This window comes from Talpa europaea (assembly GCF_964194135.1).
Source record: "Talpa europaea genome assembly, chromosome: 2".
NCBI lineage: Eukaryota > Metazoa > Chordata > Mammalia > Eulipotyphla > Talpidae > Talpa > Talpa europaea.
Window position 1 is genome coordinate 126424430 of NC_140068.1, and position 26339 is coordinate 126450768.

Genomic DNA, 26339 nt, shown 5'->3' on the forward strand with positions numbered 1-26339 from the left:
GGTGCAGCAGGTTGTGCACAGTGCTACGAAGCTGTCCACAGCCTATGCAGCGCAGGTTCAATTCCTGGCCCACCAGAGAGTTATTGACATGGCATGGCAGACCCCTGTCTCACCTGCTGCTCCCCTCAGCAGTGCTTTCAGTCCGTCTGTTTGTTCTGCTCCCCACTCTGTCTCTGGTGAATTCTCTCACCTTCCCGCACCTCTGGCCTATACCCTATTTCTTGTATAAATAAATAAATCTTTAAAGAAAAAATAATGTGCTCAGTCTTTGTAAAGTCAGCATTGAATAATTTCTCTCTCTCTTTTTTTGAAAGATTTATTCATGCACAGAAGAACCGGGGCACAGGCCAGATGCATGGGAGGTGAGAAGATTCACCAGAGCCAGAGCAGGGAACAGAACAGGCAGACTGACGAAATACACTGCTGAGGGGCACAGCGGGCGAGACAGGAGAAGTCTGCCATGCCATGTGGGTTGCTCTGTGGCTGGCGAGGATCGAACCGGCACTGCAGAGGCTGCAGACAGCTACACAGTGCTGCGCTCAACCTTCTGCACCATCAGGGAGGCCCTAATTTCTCATTTTTCACAACCATTTCCTGCTTGCTGCTGTGCTTTTCTTCTGTCACCTTCTTCCATAACTGTGGTCTCTTTCCTTCAAAGGAGGAATGAGCCTCCAATTCTACCCCACAATGTAAATTATTGTTCACAGCTGAAGTCAAAAGAAGAGGTGAATGTCTGTATGGTGAGCTGAGCCACTAATACGTGGCCTTAAGATCTGAAGACATGAAAATCACCATCATGAATGGAAACTGAATGGCTTCATCAGCACTATCCCCAGGGCCTCAGGGATCAAACCCCTGACCCACACTTACCTGCAGCCTGAGTGTAGCTTCCTCTTTGTCCTCCTGTGGGATGAATCATCATGTGAGACAAGGGAGGAGTCAGCCCGTGCAGTCCTAAAGGAATCTTCTAATCCTGGAATACTGTGACTAAAGACCCAGGTCAGGACTGGGAAAAATGAAAAAAGGAAGTGCAGGGACTGGACCAAATGCCTTCTGGGCAACATGTGTATGGATGGTACTTCCCATTAACCAGGCAGGGCAAGTTCTCCCTCGGACTTGAAAGCCCTCAGTGGACAAGATCCCCCCAGCCCCTTCCCTACCTGAGCGCTTCTTCCTCCAGATCACAGCTGCAGCCACTGCAGCTCCAGTGAGCACAGCTCCAAGGAGAACCAGGTCAGCAATGATGCTTTTGAAGTTCTCAGAAGGGCTCCTGATTCCCTTGAGAAGAGGCCCTGTGCCCAAGTCCCCCTCCTTACCCCATCTCAAGATAAGGGGCTCCAGCAGCCCCTCATGCTGCACATAGTATGTGTCTCTCTGCTCCTCTCTAGAAGGCACCACCACAGCCAACCACTTCTGGAAGCTTCCATCACCTGCAGGCCTGGTGTCCACCCAATCCATGTCCTGCATCAGATCTTCCCCATTTCTCTGCCAGTTCAGGCTGATGTCCACAGGGTAAAAGCCCAGGGCCCAGCACCTCGGGGTGACCTCATGCTCAGAGATGGGGTTGTGGGCCACATGTGCCCTTTGGGGGTCTGAGTGGGAAGAATCGGAAATTTTATGGTTTATATTTTCTCCATGGACACTGAAGCAGCTTCATGACGATCCTCAGAATGGACAGGACAATATGCTTGGAAGAAGGAAGCACAAACCCCAGAAACCAGCCTGGTCTGGGAGTCCGGGAGAGTAGGTGAGAGCCTGGGGTAGGATGCAGGTCTCTAAGCATTTTGTTGCTGACTTGGGTGGAGGGTAATGACACAGACAGGCAGGAGTGAGATCTCCAAAAATGCTCTCTGACTAAATATCAAGATCTTGAGGGAGAAACTCATTGTTCCTAAGAAGACTGCCAGTGAAAAGGATCCTATGCAGGGTGATTTCAGGGGGTGGTCTCCCCTCTTTCTCAGGAGAAACTGGATTCCTTAACTGTCCCTCAGAAAAAATAGGAGCCGCTGGACCAGTCTCTACTACAGTTTTGAAATGTGACAGACAGCTCCTTCTCTGACCAGAAGGGGGCGCTTTTCTGACCATGATTCCGTTTTCCCTGAGGGGTGTAAGCCTCAGGGAGATGAAAGACTCCTCAGCACCTCTTACTTCTGAGCTGCAGCACCTCCTTCCCCATCTGCAGGAGTCTTGGGAGTCACTCCACGCACCTGCCCTCCAGGTTGTTCATTTTGTGCTTTGCCCAAACTTCCTCCTCCACTATGGCAGGTGCCATAGCCTCTCGAAATCACTGTGGAATGGGATCTGTGACCTGCCCTGGGCAAATATTGTTCACCATCCTAGCTCTGATTGTAGTAGCTGCGCAGGTCCTCCAGGAGCCATGTAGGGCAGCTTTGAACCTCTGTGCCTATTGTCTTTGGTTCTGTATCATTGTCCAGATCCTCCTGTCCCATCTGCTCTACCCTGGGCTCCAGCACCTCCACACTGTGACCTGGAGAGTCGCTGTCAAACCGCCTGAACTGTGTGTGTCGTCCATGTAGCCCACGGCGATGTGCTGGGGCTCCTTGAGGCTGGGCTGGGAGGTCTTGGTGGTACAGGTCAGAAGCGTGGGAGGGTGAGAGGATTCACCAGGGACAGAGTAGGGAGCAGAACAGGCAGACGGACCGAAGACACTACTGAGGGGAGCAGTGGGCGAGACAGGAGAGGTCTGCTGTGCCATGTGGGCTTCTCCCTGGCAGCGTAGAATTGAACCAGTGCTGCAGAGCCTGCGGACAGCTTTGCAGTGCGACGCTCAACCACTGTGCCACCGGAGGCCCTGGGAGATCTTGGTTTCGAAAAGCCTTAGATAGTGGGAGCCTGGAGGCAGGAAGGGGTGAAAGCCAGGCTGACCCATCTCCCTGGGTCCTGAGTCCCAGGAAGATGGGGCATGAGGGGAGATAGTGTTCAGGGAAGGAGGAGCCTCCAGAGCTTGAAAAGGGGCATCAGGTGGAGAAGGAGTGGGACTCAGGGGGACAGAAGAGGGAGCTAGTGTGGGAGGGACAGAAAGGCACTAGGACTGAGAGGAACCGTGGGGGGACAGAGGGGCCTAAGGCAACAGCCTCCACCAGAGAAGCCTTTTCTCTCCCCATCCTGCACTCACCAGCCTGGGCCTGGGACACAGCCCTGGAGAGAAGCAGCAGGAGGAGGTTGGGGGCCCCATGACCAGCACTGCTGGGGTCTGGGGAGCTTCTGACTCTAGGCTGGTGGACAGAGACTTAACTGGGGGCCATGCTGATTGGCTTCTCTGGGAACCTCCAGGCACTGGGGACTGAGAACTGGGGGGGAGTCACAAGTGTCCAGGGTCCAGCACAGGTGGTGGAGACAGAAGGGAGGCTAAGGGGGCAGTGGGGTATCCCCAACAGTAACCTTCCTGCCCTAGACACAGCCCTGGGGCCTGGAACTATGAGAACCAGACTAGGGCCCTGGGGATTTGCTCTGCCCCTCCTCTCCTCACCCAGAGCTTTGTCACACTGTCTCCCCGATTCCAGGCCCAAGGACTGGGTCAGCCAGCGCTTCTCAGTCATTTTCCTTTCAGAATCTGCATAAAGTCTTACAGATAAGTGAGGACGCCAAGTATACTTTTGTTTATGAGGTATTACTACCCCTATTTACCACCCTAGGAATAAAGCTGTGTTTAATCATGTAACTATTTCATTTCGAATAATATGTATAACCCAATGCATGTTAACAGAAAGTGTTCTTAACAGAAATAATATTTCTGAAAATAATCGGGGCAATGAGAAGAGTGGATCTTTTGCATTTTATATTTTTGCAATTGTCTTTCTTGTCTGTCTCATTAGAAGACCTTTGCATTTTCATATTTTCTTCTCCATTTGGTCTGTTGTTCTGGTTGAAGTCTATGAAAAAATACACACTGCCTTACTATAACTATGCAGACACTGCCTTACACAAATATGTTGAAGTAGTGTTTTCAGACAATTTGAAATATTCCACTTTGATACTACATTAAAACTATACAGGTGGTGTTTTGGTATTTTCTCCAAGGTTAATTGCAAAGTGAAACCTGAAACAGTATCATTGAATATTTCTTATTCTGTTACATTTCCATAGTGTTCTTGTAGAAATAAATTCTGGCCTTTTATCCAGGCAGAGGAAGAACAATCGGTACTTCAGGAATGGTGAGGTCAGAAGCTTTATTATTCATGTATGAGGTCCCAGACCTGGGTAGCCCCATAAGGTTTGAGCACCGGTTTAAAGACCAAGTGCATTTGGTTTGTTTCCAAAGCTTAGCTATTGTAAACAGTGCTGCTATAAACATAGGGGTGCAGGTGCTCTTTGGAATTGATGTTTCTGTGTCCTTTGTGTAAATACCTAGGAGTGGAATTGCTGGATCCTATGGAAGCTCTATGTTTAGTAGGTCCAGAAATCTCCACACAGCTCTCCATAGTGGTTGGACCAGTTTGCACTCCCACCAGCAGTGCAGGAGAGTTCCTTTTTCTCCACACCCTCGCCAATATTTGTTGTTGCTAGTTTTTTTAATACGTGCCATTCTCACTGGTGTAAGATGGTATCTCATGGTAGTTTTGATTTGCATTTCCCTGATGACAAGTGATGTTCAACATTTTTTCATATGCCTGTTGGCCATTTGCATTTACTCTTCAGAGATCAAGAAGGTGTGGTACATATACACCATGGAATATTACTCAGCATTTAAAAAAGATAAACACATGCAATTTGCAGCAACATGGATGGCGCTGGAAGGGATCATGCTCAGCGAAATAAGCAAGAAAGAAAAAGAAAAATACCGGATGGTCTCACTCATAGCAGGAATCTAGAAAACTTAAATAAGGGACCAGGAAAATGAATAACTATAAGAAAGTGAAAATCAAAATCAACAAACAACTATGAATCAGAGACACTCTATGGGGGTTGGGGGGCGGGGAGGGGAGGGATTGGGGTCAAAATAAGGGGGTTCCAATTGTATGGGGAATATAAAAATAAAATTTATTTTAAAAAAATCAACAAAACAAAACAAAAAATAAAGACCAAGGGTTCCTTTTATACACAACTGTGTCCATATCTCTTACATTGATAGTGATGTGGTTTTTGTGGTCTGTGGGTTTAGAATGTGGGGTCCTTGGGGTCACTCTGGGAAAGGTTTCACCAGAGCTCCTATTTCAGCGACACATGGAGAATTCTCCAGGCGAGTTTCTCCACGGGACAGAGACACTAGTTATATTTAAAGGGAAGGTTTATTAGGGCAAGAGACAGAAGAGTAAGACACTTACATAGACACAGGTGGGCAGGAAGAGCTGCTCCGAAAGGGACAGGTTTGCTGAGAGAGGCCTGCGTGGTTGCAGGCGAGCGGCCTTGAGGAGAGCTGCCTCCACTGAGGGAAGTCAGTGAGGAGAAGCCTTGGCAGGTACAGGTCATGGCAGCAGGGAGGCTGCTGCCCTGCGGAGAGAGGTATCTGTCACAGGTGGGCAGAGGGAGCGCTGCCCCAAGCTTGTGCAGACTGCACTGATATAGTCCTTTTCTGTTGGGAGGGGCCACTCCTTGTAAGCTTTAGGGTTAGTGGCTGATTTGGGATAACTTTGCAGAATCTGAAAAAGACCTGAAATTCCACAATGGGCTCAATCTCCATATCTTTCTTTGGATGCACCCTGGGATACCTGCTTGGATGTTATGCTTTGTAATCTAGGCTTTGGAGCCAAAGGATCTTAGTTTTCACAACTGTGTAGTCTGTGCAGAAGGATCCTAGTTTCCACAACTGTGTTGATGGTTATGCTAATCTCTTCTACCCCCATCCTTGTGAGAGCCAGTGTAGGACCAGGATGGCCACCGAGCAGGTTATTTATGATTCGGCAGATGGGGTAAAGGAGAGTCCTGGAGCCCGCATTGGTTTTATTAGGCTTTTATTGAGCTTTACATGTAGTGTGGCAAACAGGTACAGGGTAGGCAGGGGTGCCAGGGGGCCAGAAAGCCTGCAGGCCTCCTAGCCCCTGGCAAGTCTTCACTTTGGGCTTCTCTGGCTACTTTCTCCCCTTTTCTCTTCTGCTGCTCTCCTGCTTCTGCTTCTCTGGAGCCTATCTCAATACCCCTCCCACGCCCACAGAAGTAAACCAGACAGCTTGCAACAATGTAACAACTGCAGGTGCCCCATCAGGCAAGGCAATCCTGATGGTGGAAGGGCAGAAAAGCCTGAAAACCATTTATCCTACAGCCAGGTTTCTGGTCTTGTGGTGCTTCCTTTCTTCAGTTTTTTTCATTCCTGTCCTCCATCAATAGCATCGTTTTCAGCAGTGCAGGGTCAGGACTGGATACAGTGCAGGTTTTCTGATCCCATGCAGACCGGGTAAAGGAGGAGTCAGAGTCCTCAGTGGGTTTTATGCAGGTCTTTTATTGGGGTTCACCAGGCATATGGCAGGCAGGGGTGTTGGGGGGGCGGGACGCTGGCAGGCCTCCCAGCCCCCAGCAAATCCTCACTCTATCTGGGCTCTCTGGTGATCTCGGCTTCTCTTTCGGTTTCGGCTTCGGCTTCTACTGCTGCTGCTGGCATCCCCGTGACGCTGCCCTTAAAAGCACAGTCTTAGCTCAGCTGAATCCCATCTACCTATGCCCACACCCTATTCCAGGTGCCCGCCATCAGGCATGCATTGAGGACAAGGATCCATCATCTATCCTGATGGCGGAAGGGCAGAAAAGCTTGATATTTTCTTTACCCTACAAGCAGGCACAACCATTTGCTGCAAAGTCCCCAGACAAGGGGCGCCAGGCAAAGGGGGCAAGATGAGGTATTTGAGGATGCCCTTTAAGAGACAGGCCAGCTGGTTTACTGCCCAACGTTGTAGATAAGAGTGCTCAGGCCCTGGCCATGCATCTTAGAAGGGAAAGAGCTGTGAGTAAGCAAACTTGTTAATTATGCCTGCATGGGAGTGTTCATTGTGTAACAGGGCAGGGAGAGGAGCACCCCAGGCCCCGCAAACCTGCCTGCTCTAAATAGGTTCTGTCATCGGCCATATCAAGACAAAACATTTAAGACTGTAATGGAAAGGAAATTGAATACAATTAGTAAACTATATAGAAAGACAAAGAATATAGTTTCTAAATCCAGCACCCAAAGTTACCCGTCCCCTCATGGGTAAAAGACCACCCGAATGGGATTGGCCCAGAGCGAGGCCCAAAAGCCTGCCACAAATCTAAAGCATCTTTTAGTGGGGACCCACAGAAAAGGATCAGAAATAACCAGACAAGTCTGGAGGGAAAAGAGCAAAATCAAAATCAAGATAAAAGCTAACATTGCTCTCCTCCCCATGGGTCTCTCAACCACGTCTGTTTCAGGACCAAAAGGCAAACGCAGTTTCTTCACGTGTCTCTCTGTTCCATGTGCCTCCTCCATGTCTCCTTCTGGCTCCATCCTGCTTCATTTCTTCTTCTGTCTCCTCTCCAGGTTCTTCTCTTCTCTTTAGCTCCACCCTCCTTTGGGTGGGGCGAGGGAACATTTTCCTGGGCACCACTCTGTTACAATTGCACCTAGACTGGAAATTCTGCTGGAATCTTTATATTCATTTGCTCAATAATATATTTTCTCATCACTCTCTTGCATATTGGTTGGGTGTTGTGCTAATGTGTGATTTTTTTTTTTAAAGTAATATATTGTTCCACTAAGTTATAAAGTCAAGGTCCATGCAGGAGGCCAAATGCAAAAACCCACCAGGCAGCCCACCTGGGAACAGCCCACCAGGCTTCACTGACCCCCACCATAGGTCCGTGAAGTCCGCCCGGGGCGCAATAAATTTTCCCTTCCTTTGAGAAAGTTTAGCCTGGCTCTCCTTTTCTTTACCAGGCCAAACCTTTCATAAAGCTCTTCAGTATTCATTACACTGGAATCAAATTATTTATTTTTTTAAAAGATTTATTTATTTATGCATACAAGAGCTGGAGAACAGACCAGAGGTGTGGGGGGTGAGAGGATTCACCAGACACAGAGTGGGGAACAGAACAGGCAGATTGACCAAAGGACACTGCTGAGGGTAGCAGTGGGCTAGTCAGGAGAGGTCTGCTATGCCATGTGGGTTGCTCCCTGGATAGCCTGGGAATCCAGAGCAGATTGAGGCTGCAGAGGCTTCTGATTACCTCATAGGTTCTTGCGCCACCAGGGAGGTCCCTGGAATCAAATTATTTAAAATTTTTTTTTCACTTTATTTTGCACCACAAATCCCAATAGTAAAAATAGTACTGGAAGTTGTCAAGTTAGTAAATGATGGAGAACAGCAATAGAAAAAGACTGGAAAGGAGGTTCCCCAAGACCAGAAATCTGGCTCACACAGGAGCAGGGGGTAGAAGGGATTAACACAGCCACTGACACAGATCTAGAAACCAAGATCCGTAGGCACCAAAGCCTAGATTACAAAACAGAAAATCCAAGCAGGTATCAGACTGCTGTCTAGAGCACAGGCCCAAGGGTAAAGATATGGAGATTGAGCCCATGGTGGAATCTCTGGTCGCTTTCAGATTCTGCACAGTTATCCAAAATCAGCAACTAACCCAAAGGCTCACAAGGAGTGGCCCCTCCCCAACAGAAGACTGTATTAGTGCGGTCTCTGCACAGGCTGGGGTAGCACTCCCTCTGTCCACCTGTGACTATGCAGGTGCCTCTTTTCACCAACTCTCTCCTCCGCAGGGCAGCAGCCTCCTGCCTGCCCATGACCTGTATCATGCCTGCACTTCTCTTCATTGACCTCCCTCAGTGGAGGCAGCTCTCCTCAAGGCCGCCCACTTGCAACCCTGCAGGCCTCTCTCAGCAAACCTGTCCCTTTCTGGGCAGCTCTTCCTGCCCACCTGTGTCTATGCAAATATCCTTTACTCTTCTGTCCCTTTCCCTAATAAACCTTTCCCTAATAAACCTGAGCAGCCCCGATATAAAAATGGGTTGCCTGGCTGTGGGTTCTCACCTGCGCGCATAAAAGGGACTTATTTGTACTCCACTACAGGCACACACAAAAGGTTAATAAAAGGGAAAGGGAAATGAGGAAATGTACAACTCAGGGAGAAAATAGGGAAATAAAGTCTTTAATGCGTCCTACCCTATTCGCCAACCTGGAAACACAAAGGCACTCTCAGAGCTGGCCAAGCGCTGCCAGCTGGCGGAGAGCCAAAAAAAGAGCCCCCCACCAAAGCCCACGTGTCTGGTTTTATACCAAACCTGGCTGCTTAACCCCACCCTCAGGTCCCAGCCACCTTCCCTTGGGTGGTGATGGGATTTGGAGTTCCCAGTGTCTTTGGCTTTGGCCTGGGGTGGGGGTGGAGTCCACAAAGCCTGTATGGAATTAGCTTTAGGACATCCTTTTCCCCGAAAAAAACCTTCCCTTTAAATATAACTATTGTCTCTGTCTCGTGAAGAAACTTGCCTGGGGAACTCTCCACGTACCGCTGAAATGGGAGCCCTGGTGACATCTTTCCCAGAGTGACCCCAAGGATCCCTCACTCCAAACCCACTGACTCAAAAACTCCATCATTAGCATATCATAGGTTATTAGTATTCTTTTTTAAAAAGATTTATTTATTTATGCACACAAGAACTGGAGTACAGGCCAGAGGTGTGGCAGGTGAGTGGATTCACCAAAGACAGAGAGTGGGGAGCAGAACAGGCAGATCTACAGAAATCCACTGCTGAGGGGAGCAGCAGGTGAGGCAGGAGAGGTCTGTGGTGCCATGTGAGTTGCTCCCTGGCCAACTTGTGCTGCTGCAGCTACAGGTCACTTCACAGTGCTGATGCTTAACCCCTTGCGCCACCAGGGAGGCCCCAGGTTATTTATATTCTAAAGTAAAGAAGCAATAACATCTTTTAAAAAGGTTTTATTCTAGTAAAGTAAATATTTAAAGCTGTAACCCACGTAACAAAATTATACATGGGATCCGTAATAATTTGTGAGACTGAACAGAGTTTCTGAAAGAAAAATGTTTGAGACTTGCGGACCCAGTCCCTGGGCCTGGACTCAGGGACACGGTGTGACAAAGGTCTCGGAGCAGGAGAGGAGGGGGCGGCAAAGTCCCAGTCTCAGGGTGTGGCTGTCTGGGTCTCAGTGCCCAGCGCGGGGTGCAGGGCTGGAAGGTGACTGCTGGGATTCGCCCTCTCCCCTCGGTTCCGCTTCTGGGCTCACAGCCTGGGCGGGTCCTCCTGCCTGGATACTGGTGACTCACCCCAGGGCTCACTCCCCATTGCCTGGAGGTCTCCAGAGCAGCCAATCAGCAGCCCCGCGGCTCCCGTTCCAAAGCCCTCGCCCGCCCGCCGGGACTCCGTCTCCCCAGCCCGGGTGGAGGCGCGTCCTGGGGGATGGGGGCGCAGCCCTCCTGCTCCTGCTCGCGGGGGCCGCGGCCCCGAGGGAGACCCGGGCGGGTGAGTGCGGGTCGGGAGGGGACAGGGCGCTCCCAGAGGCGGGAGCGAGGGCGCGGGCGGGCGTGGGAAAGGCGCGACCTCGCCGCCGCCCTAGTTGTCCCCCCACCTCGGCCCCGCCCCGTCCTGGCCCCTTTCCGTCCCCCGAGACCCCAGCCTCCTCTGGCCCCCCGAGTCCCGGCCATTTTCGTCCCGCAGCCGCTTCTCACTCTCATTCATCTTTCATCCACTTTCTGTCTCGTGGGCGCCCCCTGGGACTCGAGCCCCCAAAGGGGAGAAGAACAGGCCGGGTCTCCCCTCCCGCCCCCAGGCCCCCACTCCCTGAGGACTTTCTACACCGCGATGACCCGGCCCGGCCTCGGGGAGCCCCGCTTCATGGCCGTGGGCTACGTGGACGACACGCAGTTCGGGCGGTTCGACAGCGACTCTCCGGGCCAGAGTGCGGAGCCGCGGGCGCCCTGGGCGGGGCAGGTGGAGCAGGAGGAGCAGGAGGAGCAGGACGGGAGGACGCGGATCCTAAGGGACCGCATACCTTGGTTCCGAGCGCACCTGGACGCCCTGCACGGCCTCTACAACCAGAGCGAGACCGGTGAGCTGGCGCGGGGCCGGGCCGGGTCAGCACCCCCATCCCCACGGACGGGGGTCGCCCAGGGTCTCCCCCTCCAGGCTTCTCTGCAACCTGCCCGGGAACAGCCCGCGGGACTGTCACCCCGTTTCATTCTGTTTAGTTTATTCCAGGCGGGAGGGGGCGTGGGCAGGGAGATCCCAGGGTGACAGGGCCGGGACAGGCTCTCACACCTTCCAGAACATGTTTGGCTGCAATATGGGGCCCGACAGGCGCCTCCTCCGGGGGTATGATCAGTTCGCCTAAGACAGCGCTGATTACCTGGCCCTGAACTAGACCCTGCGCTCCTGGACCACTGCGGACACGGCCGCTCAGATCACCCGGCGCGAGTGGGAGGCCCGGGGTGAGGCAGAGAAATTCAGGAACTATGCGGAGGGCAGGTGCTTGAGGTGGCTGCGCACATGCCTGGAGTCCGGGAAGGAGACTCTGCAGCTCACGGGTAAGAGGGGCCTGGAGGCCTCCCGGTCCCCCCCTGCCTGGAGTCACTGCGGAAAATGAGTCCTCTCTCTAGTCCCGAGAGGGGGGCTCCCCTGGGGTTCATGTTCTGCACTAGAGAGACTCCCAGAGACTCGGGCTTCTCCTGAAGGACAGTGAAGGGATCCCGTCTCTCCTGAGAAAGACAGACAGTCCCTGACATCACACGTCACCGGGTCCTTTTGACCAGGGGCCTGTTTGAGAACCACGAGTTTCTCTCTCAGTCTTGTTTCTGGTCTGAGAACATTGTCAGTTATGTGATTCCTGCTTTTCTGTGTCATTCACCTTCCACCCAGGTCAGGAATAAAAAGTCTGTGTTCCACTCCCTCTGCTTCATCCTACCCTGGGCTTTCCTCCTCATTCCAGAACTTTCTTAGGAATAGGAGAATCGCACAGATTCCCCAGATTAGCCTGTTTTTTACAGTTTATGCTTCTTCCTGCCACACCAGTTGTCTTGTCCATTGTGAGGATGCTCTCATGAGGATTCTTCAGTGTCCATGGAGGAAACACAAAATGACTTTTCTGATTTACCACCTCAGATCCCCCAAGGACATATGTGACTCACCACCCCACCTCTGAGGATGAGGTCACCCTGAGGTGCTGGGCCCTGGGCTTCTACCCAGTGGACATCACCCTGACCTGGCAGCAAGATGGGGAGGACCTGACCCAGGAGATGGAGCTGGTGGAGACCAGGCCTGGGGGAGATGGAACCTTCCAGAAGTGGGCGACTGTGGTGGTGCCTTCTGGAGAGGAGCAGAGATACACGTGCCACGTGCAGCATGAGGGACTGCTGGAGCCCCAAGTCCTGAGATGGGGTAAGGAGGAGGATGTGGGCACTGAGGCTGTTCTCAGGGCCATCAGGAGCCCTTCTGGAGACCTTCAGAGAGTCAGGATAAGGTCTGGGGCTCAGGGTATGATCTTCCCTTCCCTTCCAGTGCCCCCTCCTCAGTCCTCCATCCCCACCGCGGGCATCATTGCTGGCCTGGTTCTCCTTGGAGCTGTGCTCACTGGAGCTGCGGTGGCTGCAGCTGTGATGTGGAGGAGGAAGCACTCAGGTAGGGAAAGGAGTGAGGGATCTTGTCCACTGGGGCTTCCATGTCCCAGGCAGAACTTGCCCTGCCTGGTTATTGGGAAGTGCCATCCACACACATGTGTTGCCCAGAGGGCATTTGCTCCAGTCCCCCCTCACCTCCTTTCTTCTTTTTCCCCAGTCCTGACCTGGGTCTTTAGTCCCAGTTCTGGAAACTTCCCTGTGGTGCAGGATTAGAAGATTCCTTTAGGCTTCTGACCTGACTGCTCCCTGGTCTCACATGATTTTTCTACCCACAGGGAGACAAGGAGGAAGCTACACTCAGGCTCTAGGTAAGTGTAGATCAGTGGTTTGACCCTGAGCCCCTGGGGACAGTGTAAATGGACTCCATGGGGGAGTCACCCTCATCTGTCCCTCCTGTGGTGTCATCTCTTACCAGGTTCTGTTTTGTTCTCAACCAGGCAACAATAGTGCCCAGGGCTCTGATGTGTCTCTCAGCCCCTAAAGCATCTTTTAAAATGAATGTGATGAGGGCCCTCCACGGTGGCACAGTGGGTTGAATGTAGTGCTGTGAAGCTGTCCGCAGCCTCCGCAGTGCAGGTTCGATTCCCGGTCAGCCAGGAAGACTCCCACTTGGCAGGGCAGACATCTCCTCTCTCGCCCGCTGCTTCCCTCAGCAGTGCTTTCAGTCCGTCTGTCTGTTCTGCTCCCCACTCTGGTGAATCCTGATTCACCAGATCTGGTGAATCAGGTCTCTGGTGAACCCTTTCACTCTCCCGCGACTTGGGCCTGTACCCCAGCTCTTATATAAATAAAACAATTTTAAAAAATGAATGTAATGAGGCTTCTGTTGTTCACACCCTGGACAGCACCTGGTATTGTGCAGAGTTTGCATTTTCAGTCTCTCCTAGGTGTGATGGTGTCACTGTTCTTAACTGTGATAGTGAGCATTTGTTCATATTTTCACTTTTCTATGAATACAGTTGCCGTTTGTATAGAAGTTTTGTACATTTTTGCAGATGAGGTGCCATTCATTTATTACACTATTTTTGTCCTTATTAAAATTGGGTTATTTCTTTCTGATCATTGAGTTTTCGGCATTATTTGTAGATACAGTCCTTTGTCAGATTCGTGATTTGCAAATGTTTCCCCCCAACTCTGTGACCTGAACTCCTTTACTGATGGGAAAACGAACACTATTGCCCAGACAGGAGCATGGAGATACATATATTTGGAAGAGAAAAGATAAATTGCTAGGTTTTGAGCAGATACTGGCTGATTGGGGTGTTGGGGGTGGAGGGGAATGACTTATGCGTATCCTTGAGTGTTATTTAAATGTCCTTGTATGAGCATGAAATATGCTTTCTAAAGTAAATTACACTTCATTCCTCAACTTATAAAACTCTTCACACATCATGACCAAATCACGTGTTAAGACCAGACTGACACGTGGGTTACAAGTAATGGACCTGCTCGTCATAGTTGCAAAGTCATGGTTTCCCTTTGGGTTTACTCTGGTATTGTCCATTCTTGGGGTGTTGGACACGTGTAATGACCTGTGTCCATCATGAGAATATCATACAGAGGATTTTCACTGCCCATAGTGTCTTCTGTGCTCCAAGGATTCAAAAGCAAAAAGGAACCAGTGGAATCACATCAGACTAAAAAGCTACATAGTGAAGGAAGCTATCCTTAAAATGAAAAGACAATATCAAATTGGAGAAACTATTTGTACATCATCAATCCAATAAGGATTTAATATCCAAGATCTACAAAGAACTCCAAAACAAGAAAACACCTCAAAACAGAGGAGAGGAGCTAAATAGGTACTTTTCTAAAAAAGATACACATGTGGCCAATAGACATATGGATACAAGTTTATCATCATGTGCTGTCAGAAAAATGCCAATTCAAACCACAATGAAGGCCTCCCCTGGTGGCGCAGCTGTTGAGCACTGGGCTGCGAAGCTGCCAGCAGCCTCTGCAAGCCAGTTTGATCCCCGGCCGCAGGCGAGGGTCCCACATGGTGCAACAGACCTCACCTGCCTCTCCTGCTGCTCCCCTCAGCAGTGTATTTCTTCGTCAGCCTGCCTGTTCTGTTCCCTGCTCTGGCTTTGGTGAATTCTCTAACCCTCCTGCGCTTCTTACTGTACCCAGTGCTTGTATAAATAAATAAATAAATCTTTAAAAAATAAATAAAACCACAGTGAGTTCCCACTTCACATCTGTGAGAATGACCCATTGAAAGGTGTGGAGAAAAAGGAACTCTGGCACATGGTGGGTGGGAATGATGTCTTGTCCTGTCAGTGGGCAGAATGAGGGGTTCCCTGGACCTTCAAAACTGCACACTCTACATGGGATCTGCCATCAGCTGCATAAAGACAAAACATACACTAAAGTGTAAGACCTTCAATAGAAAAGAACTTTAATACAATTACTATAAAATAGAGAATCAGTGTGCAATAGAGAGAGAAGAAGAGAAAGAATATAGTTAGTATAGTTCCCAAGTGAAGCACCCAAAGTTACCCGTCCCCTCATGGGTCAATGCCCAGCCAAACAGGCTGGGCCCAAAGCAGGCCCACTGGGGCCCGAACGCCTGCCACAAGGCTAAGGCACCTACTGGTAGAGACCCATGGGAAAGGGGCAGGAGGGGCCAGGCAAGTCTGGAAGGAAAAGAACAAAATCTAAATCCATGACAAGATAACAGCGGTCATTGTCAGCATCCCCATGAGTCTCTCACCCATGTTTTTAATCTCTTTCACATGTCTCTTTCCATGTCCCCAACTTCATGGCACAAGTCTAAGTGAGAAGCAAGGCGTGGTTTCTTCTTCACATGTCTCTCTGCTCCATGCACCTCCTCAGTCTCCTTTCCCCATCTTGCTCCATGTCTTCCTCCTCTTCCTTAGCTTCTCATCCCTGCTCAGCCCCACCTTTCCTTAGGCGGGGCGGTAACTTGGTACCTCTGTTTTCTATGGATAGCACTTTGGTCCTGCCCCTATGGGGAAAAAAAAAAATGAAGGTTCCTCAAAATAGACCTGTCATATGGTCAAGCATCCCATTCCATGGTATTTATCCAAAGAAGTTAAAACACTAATTCCAAGGAATATGCACCTCCTACGGTCACTGCAGCGCTGTCTACTATAACCAAGCTATGGAGACAACCTAAGTGCCCAACGGCAGATGAGGGGATAAAGAACACAAGCTATACACACTATGGAATACTACTCAGCTGTGAAAAAGATGAAATATTGACTTTGCAACAACATGATAGATATGGATGGGATTATGCTAAGTGAAATAAATTTGAAGGAAAAAGTTATATACAGATGATTTCATTCATATTTGGAATATAAAGAAACAAAGTTGGGACAGATGAAACTCAACCAAAACATATTCTATATATATGACTGTAGAATTGAAGCTATGGCTGGGGGTAAGAGTAGGAAACAAAGTAGGAAGAGGGCCCAATGGACTGTAGTGAAGACTATGGGTGCCCTTAGGGTGGGTGTGATGTGGTAATAAACATCTGAAGAGATGTGACCCTTGCCTCTGAACACATACAGTGTGTAAACCAATGCTAACCTCAACTGAATAATACAATGAGGGGGGAAAGAAAAGAAAAAGGTAAATTGTCTCCTCTATTGGTCACTGACCTCAGGACTTGGCCTTCGCCTCCTCACTGCCATGCAGGGTGAGGGGCTGGTTGCCCACAAGGGCAGAGGCAGGAGGTGCAGGGACTCCTGGGGCTGCCCAGGCACTGCTGAGTAGAGACACTGCAGAGAGGGCGGCTCTGAGGGGACCAGAGACAGAGGGTCAGAGTACCCCAGTGCTGGGTGAGGGTCTGGTTCCCAAGGAGAGGGGAATGTGCGCATGTGTGTGTGTGTGTGTGTGTGTGTGTGTGCGTGTGTGTGTGTGTGTAACAAGAATGACAGGGTACACAATATAAAATGATGGGAAGTCAATTAACATCAAGCCCCAGAATAAAGTAATTCAAATTTCACACAGTGTAAAGAGTGTCAGAACAACACCCCAATAAATACAGTTCCATGGAGAAGGAGCTTCTGAGTGGGACTGAAAAAGCATTGGACCTGCAGAAGAGGAGGAGGTTTATGGTTGGCTTGAGGTGTAAGGAGCTGGGCGGGACCCCTCCTCCTGTCCTGGCCCCTGCTAGGATGTGGTGGCATCTTCACCCCTGACAGCTCACTCATTACCCGAGTGTTAACATTATCAATGGTCCACTGCATTCTCAAGATGTCCTCCTGAAAGCATCCCCATTGCATAGTCCCAGCCTCTCTGCCTCAATCCCCACCCCCACTGCAATTCTCCAGGGTCTCACCTATAGGGGCAGAGATACACTTCAGAGCACAGGGACTGTGGCTGCCTGGGGGAGAACACAACAAAACTTGGTGAGAGATGAGACCACAGGAGAAACTGATGAGAGTGACTCTCTCATGGGCTCCATCTACACCATTCCCAGGGGCTCAGGGATCAAAGCCTTGACCACACTTACCTGCAGCCTGAGTGTAGCTTCCTCCTTGTCCTCCTGTGGGAAGAAGCATCAGGTGAGACCAGGGAGCAGTCAGGTCAGAAGCCTAAAGGAATCTTCTAATCCTGCAGAACAGGGAAGTTTCCAGAACTGGGACTAAAGACCCAGGTCAGGACTGGGAAAAATGAGGAAAGGAGATGAAGGGGGACTGGACCAAATGCCCTCTGGGCAACACCCGTGTGTGTGGATGGTACTTCCCATTAACCAGGCAGGGCAAGTTCTCCCTGGGACATGAAAGCCCCCAGTGGACAAGATCCCCCACTCCCTTCCCTACCTGAGCACTTCTTCTACCCCCTCACACATGAAGCCACCTTGTGTCCAATGAGCACCTCTAAAGAAAACCGAGCTGGAAATGAGGACCACGGCAAGGATGGAGAACTGAGGAGGTGGCACTGGAAGGGAAGGGAAGGTCAGACCCTGAGCCTGAGGCCTCGGTCTGACTCTCTGAAGGTCTCCAGAAGGGCTTCTGATGGCCCCGAGTCAGCCTCTGTGCCCACATTTCCCTCCTTATCCCATCTCAGGACTAGGGGTGCTATCAGCCCCTCATGCTGCACATGGCACGTGTATCTCTGCTCCTCTCCAGAAGGCACCTCCACAGCTGCCCACTTCTGGAAGTTTCCAGTCCCCACTGCCCCCCCGCCTGGTGTTCACCAGCTCTGTGTCCTGGGTCAGGTCCTCCCCAACTCGCTGCCAGGTCAGGGTGATGTCATCAGGGTAGAAGCCCAGGGCCCAGCACCTCAGGGTGACCTCATGCTCAGAGATGGGGTGATGGGTCACATATGGCGATTGGGGGGCCTGAGTAGGAAGAAATGGAATTTTAATGCTTTTTGTTTCCTCCGTGGACACTGAAGCAGCCTCATGTGACCATCCTCCAGTGGAGAGAACAGTGTAGATGGAGGGAGGGGCACAAACCCCAGAAACCAGCCTGGTCTGGGAGTCTGGGGTAGTAGGTGAGAGCCCAGGGTGGGATGCAGGTCTCTGAGCATTTTGTTGCTGACCCGGGTGGAGGGTGATGACACAGACAGGCAGGAGTGAGATCTCCAAAAATGCTCTCTGACCAAAAAACAAGATCTCGAGAGAGAAACTCATTGCTCCTAAGATGGCGCCGGTCAAAAGGATCCAGTGAAGGGAGATTTCATGGGTGGTCTCCCCTCTTTCTCAGGAGGAACTGGATTCCTTAACTGTCCTTCAGAAAAAGTAGGAGCCTCTGGGCCAGTCTCCATCCCAGAGCTGGAAAACGTGGCCGACAGCTCCCTCTCTGGCCAGAAGGGGGCGCTTCCTCACCATGATTCCATTTCCCTGCGGGGTGCGCGCCTCAGGGAGATCAAAGGCCCCGCAGCCCTCTCACCTCTGAGCTGCGGCGCCTCCTTCCCCATCCCCAGGAGTCCGGGCGCCCCTCCCCGCACCCGCCCCCCAGGCTGCTCCCGTCCTGCTCTGCCCGACCTTCCCCCTCCCCCTCGCGCCGGGGAGCTGAGCCGCGGGCCCGCCGGGTCCAGGCGCGCAGGTCCCCGCCCAGGGCGCGTCCCCGGCGCCGTCGTGGGGAGCTGGTCGTGCCCGCGGGGGAGGCGCCGTCGGGCCCCGCGGCGCAGCCCAGAGTCCTCTGGATCGTGGGAGACCCTGAGCCCGCCCTTCAGTCACCCCGGGGTCTCCCGCCCGCACCCGATCTCCCGCCCTGAATAATCCCAAACTTAAAAGAAACCTAAAGGGTGAAAGTCCCGCGGGCTCTTCCCGGTCAAGGGGCCTGGCAGGGGCCACGGCCTAGGGGATCACGGGGCCCCGAGACTCGGGGCGGGGGGTGGGGCGGGAGCGGTGACCCGCCCCGGCCCGCGCTGCTCCCTGGCCCGGCTCTGGCTGCGGCGGCCGCGCGGGGCCTCCAGGAGCGCTTGGAGCCTCCGCGCCGAGTGTCTGCGGAGCCGCGTCTCCTCGTCGGACCTCCCGCCCCGCCCGCCCGCCCAGGGGCCCGCGGCTCCGCGCTCTGGCCCGGGGAGTCGCCGTCGAACCCCGAACTGCGGGTCGTCCACGTAGCCCCCCGCGATGCACCGGGGCTCCCCGAGGCCGGGCGGGACATCACCATTTCTAACACCCTCAGAGAAGGGGGAGCCTGGGGGCGGGGAGGGGTGAGAGCCAGGCGGACCCTCCTCCCGGGGCAGGTCCTGAGTCCCAGGGAGATGGGGCAGGGGAGAAAGTGTCCAGGAGGGAGGGAGCTCCAGAGACTGAACATGGGCAGCGGGTCCAGAAGGGGCAAGACTCAGGGGACAAAAGGAGGAGGCAGGGTGGGGGGACAGAAAGGGACCAGGACTGAGGGGGCCACGGGGGTGACAGAGGGGCCTAAGGCAGCAGCTTCCTCTGCAGAAGCCTTTTCCCTCCACCCTGCACTCACCAGCCCAGGGGTCTGTCTGGGCCAGAGCCCTGGAGAGAAGCAGCAGGAGGAGGGTTGGGGGCCCCATGACCAGCACTGCTGGGGTCTGGGGATCTTCTGACTCTAGGCTGGTGGGTGGAGACTTACCTGGGCAGGCAGTGATGCTGACTGGTTCTCTGGGAGCCTCCAGGCCCTGGGGACTGAGAACTGGGGAAGAGTCACAAGTGTCCAGGGCCCAGCACAGGTGGTGGAGACAGAAGTGAGGCTAAGGGGGCAGTGGGGTATCCCCAACAGTAACCTTCCTGCCCTAGACACAGCCCTGGGGCCTGGAATTATGAGAAGCAGACTGGGGACCTGGGGCTTTGCTCTGGCCCCTCCTCTCCTCACCCAAAGCTTCCTCACCCTGTCTCCATGACCCAAGCACTGGGTCTGAGATTCTCAGTCATTTTCCATTCCGGATCCGTGTCCACTCTGACAAATTAGGGAGGACGCCAAGTATAATCTTGTTTAGGAGGTATCGCTCCCCATACTTACCACACTGGGAATAAAGCTGAGTTTGATCATGTAGCTGTTTCATTTAGAATAATAGTAATAATCCAATACCTGTTAATAGATAATCAATAACCAATGCCTGTTAAATAACTTCTTTTAATCAGGGCAATGGGAAGAGTGGATCTTTCACGTGTTTTATGTTTGCAGTTGTCTTTCTTGTCTGTCTCATTGTTTTTTCTTGTCTGTCTCATTAGAAGACAGTAGGATTTTCATGTTTCCTTCTGCATTTAGCTGTGGTTCTAGTTGAAGTCTATGAAAAAATGTCTACAGCCTCACACAAATATGTTGAAGTAGTGTTTTCACATTATCGTGAATATTCCACTTGGATACTAAATTAAATCTATACAGGTGGTATTTTCTCCCAGGTTATTTGCAAAGTGAAACCTGAAACAATATCATTAAATATTTCTTATTCAGTTACATTTCCATAGTTCTCTCTTGCATAAAACTAACTGCAGTTAGTTTTAATGTGTGATTTTTTTTAAGTAATATATTGTTCCACAAATTATAAAGCTCTTCAATGTTCATTACACTGGAATCAAATTATTTTAAAAAAAATTATTTTATTTTCACCACAAATCCAAAAAGTAAAAGTAGTACTGGAAGTTGTGGTAGGACACAATTTTCCATGATTCTGTTTTCTTCTGAGCACTTATATTTGGTCAAGGTGAAGTTACTCTCAGTTAGCAATTGTCAGTTGATTTTCTCAAAGGAGCACACACTCATTTTCAGGACAATGTCTGCTCATTAACCAGATCAAATAGCCACAGATTTTATCATTCATTCCTTCATGTGAAGATGGTATTGACTACAAAAAAAAGAAAAACAGTCTAATTCATCTCATGCAAATATTTTCCTTGGCACATGGTAGTTGGGGACGCAACAGGAGTGTTGTGTGTGCACTTGCGTGTCATCGCATCAGGTGCTGTAAAATGTGGATTTGAGGATGACAGAATAATGAAGATAATTTTTAATGCTTCAACCAAGACACTTTGAAAGACACTGCCTTTGAGTTGTGTTTCTGAGGTAAGAAGTTGTGAAGAATAACTGCAGTTAGTAATATAAGCTCCATTTTTAGTAAGTTTTACCTCAGCAGATGTCAAAATAGTGAAAAAGCCAATGGTGTCTTAGTGACGTTTAGAAAATAGTTTTGACCTTGTGGCTCCTGTGACAGGGTCTGGGTGACTTCAAGGATTCCACAACCACACTTTGAGAAATGCTTTTCTCAGTGAACCAGGGAGCATCTCCCAAGTGTTCTCTGCCTTTGCCTCCTCTTCACTTCCCAGAGTCCCTCTCCCTGGCGGGCTCCTGCCTCCCCAAGCTGCCTCCCCTGCAGACACAATGGCAGCAGAGAGAGGACCCTGGAGACATGGAGCTTGCACTGTCGTGAGAGATGGACACTGAGTAAAGGTGACAAAGACACGTGTAAACCTGACCTGAGCCAAGGGCTGGAGCGTGTTTATTATGAAAGTAGAGCAGTAGGAGTGCTTCTATTATTTTAAATAATATCAAAAGATGTAAAAAAAAAAAAAAAAAACAGGGCCTCCGTGGGGGCATAAGGTTTAAATCTGAGTGCTATCACTTCTTACACCTGAGTTTGATTCCTGACCGGGGAACAACCCACATGGGGCAGCAGACCTCTCCTGTCTCACCCACCACTCCCCTCAGCAGTGGATTTCAGTGGATTGGCCTATTCTGCTCCCTACTCTGTGTCTGGTGAATCCTCTCACTCTCTGCACCTCTGGCCTGTACCCCAGTTCTCGTATGCATAAATAAATTAAAAATGAATCCAAAAACAAAGAAACCAAAAATTACATGCAGCATCAAGTACAAGATCCATCTCAGACCCAGTAAATAGCAGAGGCTGGGGACCCAGTGGTGGAGTAAGTGAAACAAGACAATGGGGCACTCAGTCAGCAGGAGTCAGGCTTTGTCGTCAAATAAGTTTGATGTCAAACTAGTGAGGGTCAGTCCACCATCCAGTGCTGCCAGGCCAGGAAGTCTAGGCTGGTCTGCAGCCCCAGCCAGTAGTCAGGCACCACCTGGGAGACTCAAGGTATAGATTAATCTAGCCCTTTGTTTAATTTCCCTATATCCATATCTAAGTGATGTTTTTGTCTTTCTCCTTTGGGCTTATTTCCATTAGCTCCATCCATGTTGCCCCAGATGGCATGAGTTTATATTTCTTGATGAGTAATATTCTATTATCAATGTACAACCCCTTCCACAGCCTGGCTACTGTAAATAGTGCTGCAGTGATCAGGGGGTGCCAATTTCCTTTGAAGTAGTGTAAGGTCCTCTGCTGGTGTGCTGGCACCTGCCACCCTAAAGGAAGCTGGAGTCTCTGAGAGCACCTGCTTACTCTGCACAGGGGATTCCAGGAGGTTAGAAGTTCTGCAAATAGAACTTTTTTCTATTTATATAAGCACTGGGTAAAGTCAGAAGCACGGGAGGGTGAGAGAATTCACCAGAGCCAGAGCTGGGAGCAGAACAGTTAGAAGGACCAAAGTATATTGCTGAGGGGAGCAGCGGGTGGCAGGAGAGGTCCTTCAAGCCATGTGGGACCCTCACCAGCGGCCAGGGATCGAGCAGGCGAACCGGCACTGCAGAGGCTACGGGCAGCAGAGGCAGCAGCTTCCCAGCCCAGCACTCAACTGCTGCACCACCAGCAGAGGCCCCCAAGGTGGTTGTTTCCAGACTGAAGTCTCTTGCAATTGTGCACACAGTTGAGAACCACAGTGATGAGTCCCCTACCGGGCACTATCCTTCCATCGGCTCTAGCCTGTAGGCCCCTATCGTATGGGTACTGTAATGCTCCAGCCCTTGGTTTTGGCTTTGGGGCTTTTTGGCGGCTCTCTTGTCTTAGAGCCCGGGCAGGTGGGTGCCACTGCAGCCTATCCTGGCATCCCATCCTCATGCCCCATGAATACCCATTTCAGCTGGGATCCCAGCCGGTGTCAGACACACCAAGGGTTAAAAGCTCTTTATGAGTTGCTGGACAACACCAACAACAAACAGCTCTTTCAGACATGAGGCCCGGAGCCTTTGGTGCTCCTATCAGGTGATGTCAGACACCGACTGGAGGCCCCATCTCTGACAGAGGTCTTCATCCTCTCTTCCTCCCGCAGAGGTTGGCTCCTGGATGCTGCTTGTCTTCTTTCAGCTTCTGGCCCTCCTTTCTTCGGAGGCCAGGAACAGAGTCTTCCCCTTCTTTCTTTGGAGGTTGGAACAGAGCCCCTCAGCTCCCTCTAACCCTGGCTTATATCACTCTTCAGGGTGTCCCAACATCAAGTCTGGTTGGACTATTTTTCTTTTTTTGTGCAGAAGAACTGGGGTATTGGCCAAAGGTGTAGAGTGAGCAGAACAGGCAGACTGACTGAAACACACTGCTGAGGGGAGCAGCTGGCAAGGCAGGAGAGGTCTGCTGCGCCCTGTGGGTCAGCTCCCGGCCAGGGATCAAACTCAGGCAGCAGTGGTGATGGTGCCGAGACTTAACCTCTAGGCCACCAGGGAGGCCCTGGACCATCTTTATCCTTGGCTGACTGGACCACCTGATTGGTCCTGCCCATAACCCAGGAAGCATGCAGAAAAGGGCAGCTCTGAGGAGCCACTGCTACAACAGACTTGTGGTGGAGCAGCAGAGTGGAGACCACCGCTGCTGCTGGCTCCCGCCACCAAGTCATCTCCCAGATCTGCGCCCACAGATGCGGGGGACAGGCACGGGCCCCTCTTCCTGAGGCAGGCACTGTAGGACTTTGCCACCTTCCCAGGCCCCTTCCTTCACCACAGCAGAACTGCTTTCTAGTGCTCTCTGAAGTGAAGGATGCTGAGGCTCAGCCCTGTTCAGTGAAGCGCGACCCAGAGCCAAGTCTGGAACCAGGATGTCTCCACGTCTCCTCGTCTCTCCCCTACTGGCTCATGCCTCCAGCAGGGAGGTGACCTGCAGTCCCGAGGAACCCACCACTCCATGTCAGAGCCTAGAGCACAGGTGGTCACGGACCTGGCAGGACTGCAGGGTCCTCAGTGCCCCCCAGCCCTGAGTTGGAGCCATCTCTGTCCCGGCCTAAGGACCTCCCTCCCGGAGGCCTCCGAGCCCTTTCCAGCTAGCGCAGGCCTTACCAGCTCCTTCAGCTCTGCCAGCTTCTCTCATAGCTGGCCGAGTTTCATGGCCAGCTCGCTCTTGGTGTGTTGCTCTGTTTGGAGGGAGCCGGTCACCTCCATACTCTGATGGGCCAGGAGAGACAGAAGTAACAATGAGACGCCACCCAATACAGCTGGAGACCCAGAGCTCGGTGTCCCCTCCCACATCAGGACGAGGTCATCCCCCAGCCCAGGGCATCCCAGGCCCTTACCTTCTTGCCAAGCGCTCTCTGGGCTCCGAATCTGATCATCTCCTGTACCCACCCTCTGCCCGGGACTCCCACGTCACCCGCTCTCCACGGGGATGATCACTGCCCACCTCTACACATCAGTCTCAATGGCCACCCCCTCCAGCCTCCAGACCTTTCAGAGCCAACTGCTCCCTCAGTTGCCACATCCCACCTTGCTGCCTAGCAAAGTGTCTGCTGCCAAGGGCCCATGGGAGATGGGTAAGTGTCCAGTTGATTTTTAAAAGACAGTGGGGGAGGATGTCCCAGTCACTCATCTCTGGTGAACCTCACGCACTTGCAGTTCTGCTACAAAACTCACCTGAATCCTGGCACCTGTAACAAAAGCCCCCTTTCTCCTAAGCCTGCATTTCCCACTCCTAAGCTAAAATGAATTCATCACTTTGAAAAATCAACTGCAATGTGGACTGTTGGTCTTTGCGGGACATGCCCAGAGGGCAAGCCCCATGTTTGGGGCGGGGGTTTATTGAGGCTCTCCCAGTAGGACGGGCCCCTGAGCATTCACCCTGGAGGCTTGGAAGGCCCAAATCTCACACCCCTGCTCTGGAAGCTCTTCCCAAATGACCTCTCACCCTTCACGGTGTATTGTATCTTCTCCAAGATGATAAAAATGTGCGGGAAGGAAAACAACTATCAACCAAGCAGGTGAAATAGCAGATGTGGACACACCAAGGGTTAATGATGGCAACATAAAATCAGCCAGAGGCCAAGTACCCCAAGCAGACAAGCCTCGGGCATGCATGCTGGGAGAGGGCAAGCCAGAGAGGGGGTCTCGGCACGGCCTCACCTTCCTCCTGTCCAATGGGGGGAGCGCTACCCCATTGGAGCGGTTAAGGTCGGACACAGCACCTGCAGAATGTCCTGCATCTACAGGAAGTGAAAAGAGAAAAACAAGGGCAAGGGGAGGAAGAGAAAAGCGGCTTAGAGAAGACAAGAAGGTCAGAGAAGGAAAGAGAGAGCAGCTCTGGACGATGGATGCTGGAGACATGGGTGAGGGATCATACCACGGCCTGTGTCTTCTTTCCAAACGGCCACTCACCACCTGGCCCGAGGCAGAAAGCAACGTGAACCAAGAGATGATCAAAGCTACCAAATCAGTCTGGAAGACACTGATCTGGCCCAACAACTTCATCTTCCAGTTGAGGAAATTGAGGCCCGGGAAGGACGTGACTTTCCCTGGGATCACCCAGCAAGCAGGTGGCAAAGACAGACTCCCACCCCAGAGGTCACCTAATCCCAAGCACCTGGGGATCATCTGTGCCGCCCTAAAGGGAGAGAGTGTCCTCACTGACTGGCTTCCCCTTGAGGCTGGGGATGAGGGAAATTGCCAGAGCAAGAAATCCATAGCGACGCCTTGTACTGAAGGCTCACTGCGCACCAGGTCCCGCATGAAGGGATGAATGCACAGTCCTCTCACGGATGCTGCCTAGATTTAAGTAGAGCTGTAGCACCCTGACTCACAGGTGGACAAAGAGCTTAAACAGTGTCGACCCAAATCAGATCCCCAGCAGATCTACGGAGAGGCCGCACTCAGACCCAGGGTTCTTACCCACTTCTTTCATGCTCTTCACCTCTCACTGAGCTGCCCCTGGAGCACCCCCTGTCCCAGGAAGCCTGGCTGAGCAAGACTTATATCTTCAGATGACTTACAACCACTGGAAGTGGTTGTCTCTGGCCTACCGCCATGTTTCTTCTTTTTTTCTTAACTCCTACAGGAGACCCCAAGGTATTTTCCTTTGGTAGTCTCTCAGCTGTGGAGAGGAAAAAGAGAGTTGAGGCTCACGAGAACGGCAAGCCCCGGTACTCACACCCCACTTTACAAGTTAGATTTGCCATCTGACTTCATGCCACCAACATCTCCACCAGGTGCTGTGAGTAGTCCCCCGTCCCATCGTCCCAATGACAGAAGAAATGAACTGATGACATGGTTTAAAGAAAAAATCTTTAGGAATTTTCACTCAGTCTTCAGACT

General features: G+C 51.5%; 1 pseudogene across 1 annotated transcript in view; it reads left to right on the forward strand.

Annotated features, from left to right (window-relative positions):
* LOC311188316 (class I histocompatibility antigen, Gogo-C*0101/C*0102 alpha chain-like) overlaps positions 1–26339 on the forward strand; it is a 182129-nt pseudogene that overhangs the window by 150151 nt on the left and 5639 nt on the right. The window contains exons 2-3 of the transcript in view: positions 11122–11457; positions 12032–12307. The product of the transcript in view is annotated as a class I histocompatibility antigen, Gogo-C*0101/C*0102 alpha chain-like (transcript). The remainder of the gene's footprint in view (positions 1–11121; positions 11458–12031; positions 12308–26339) is intronic.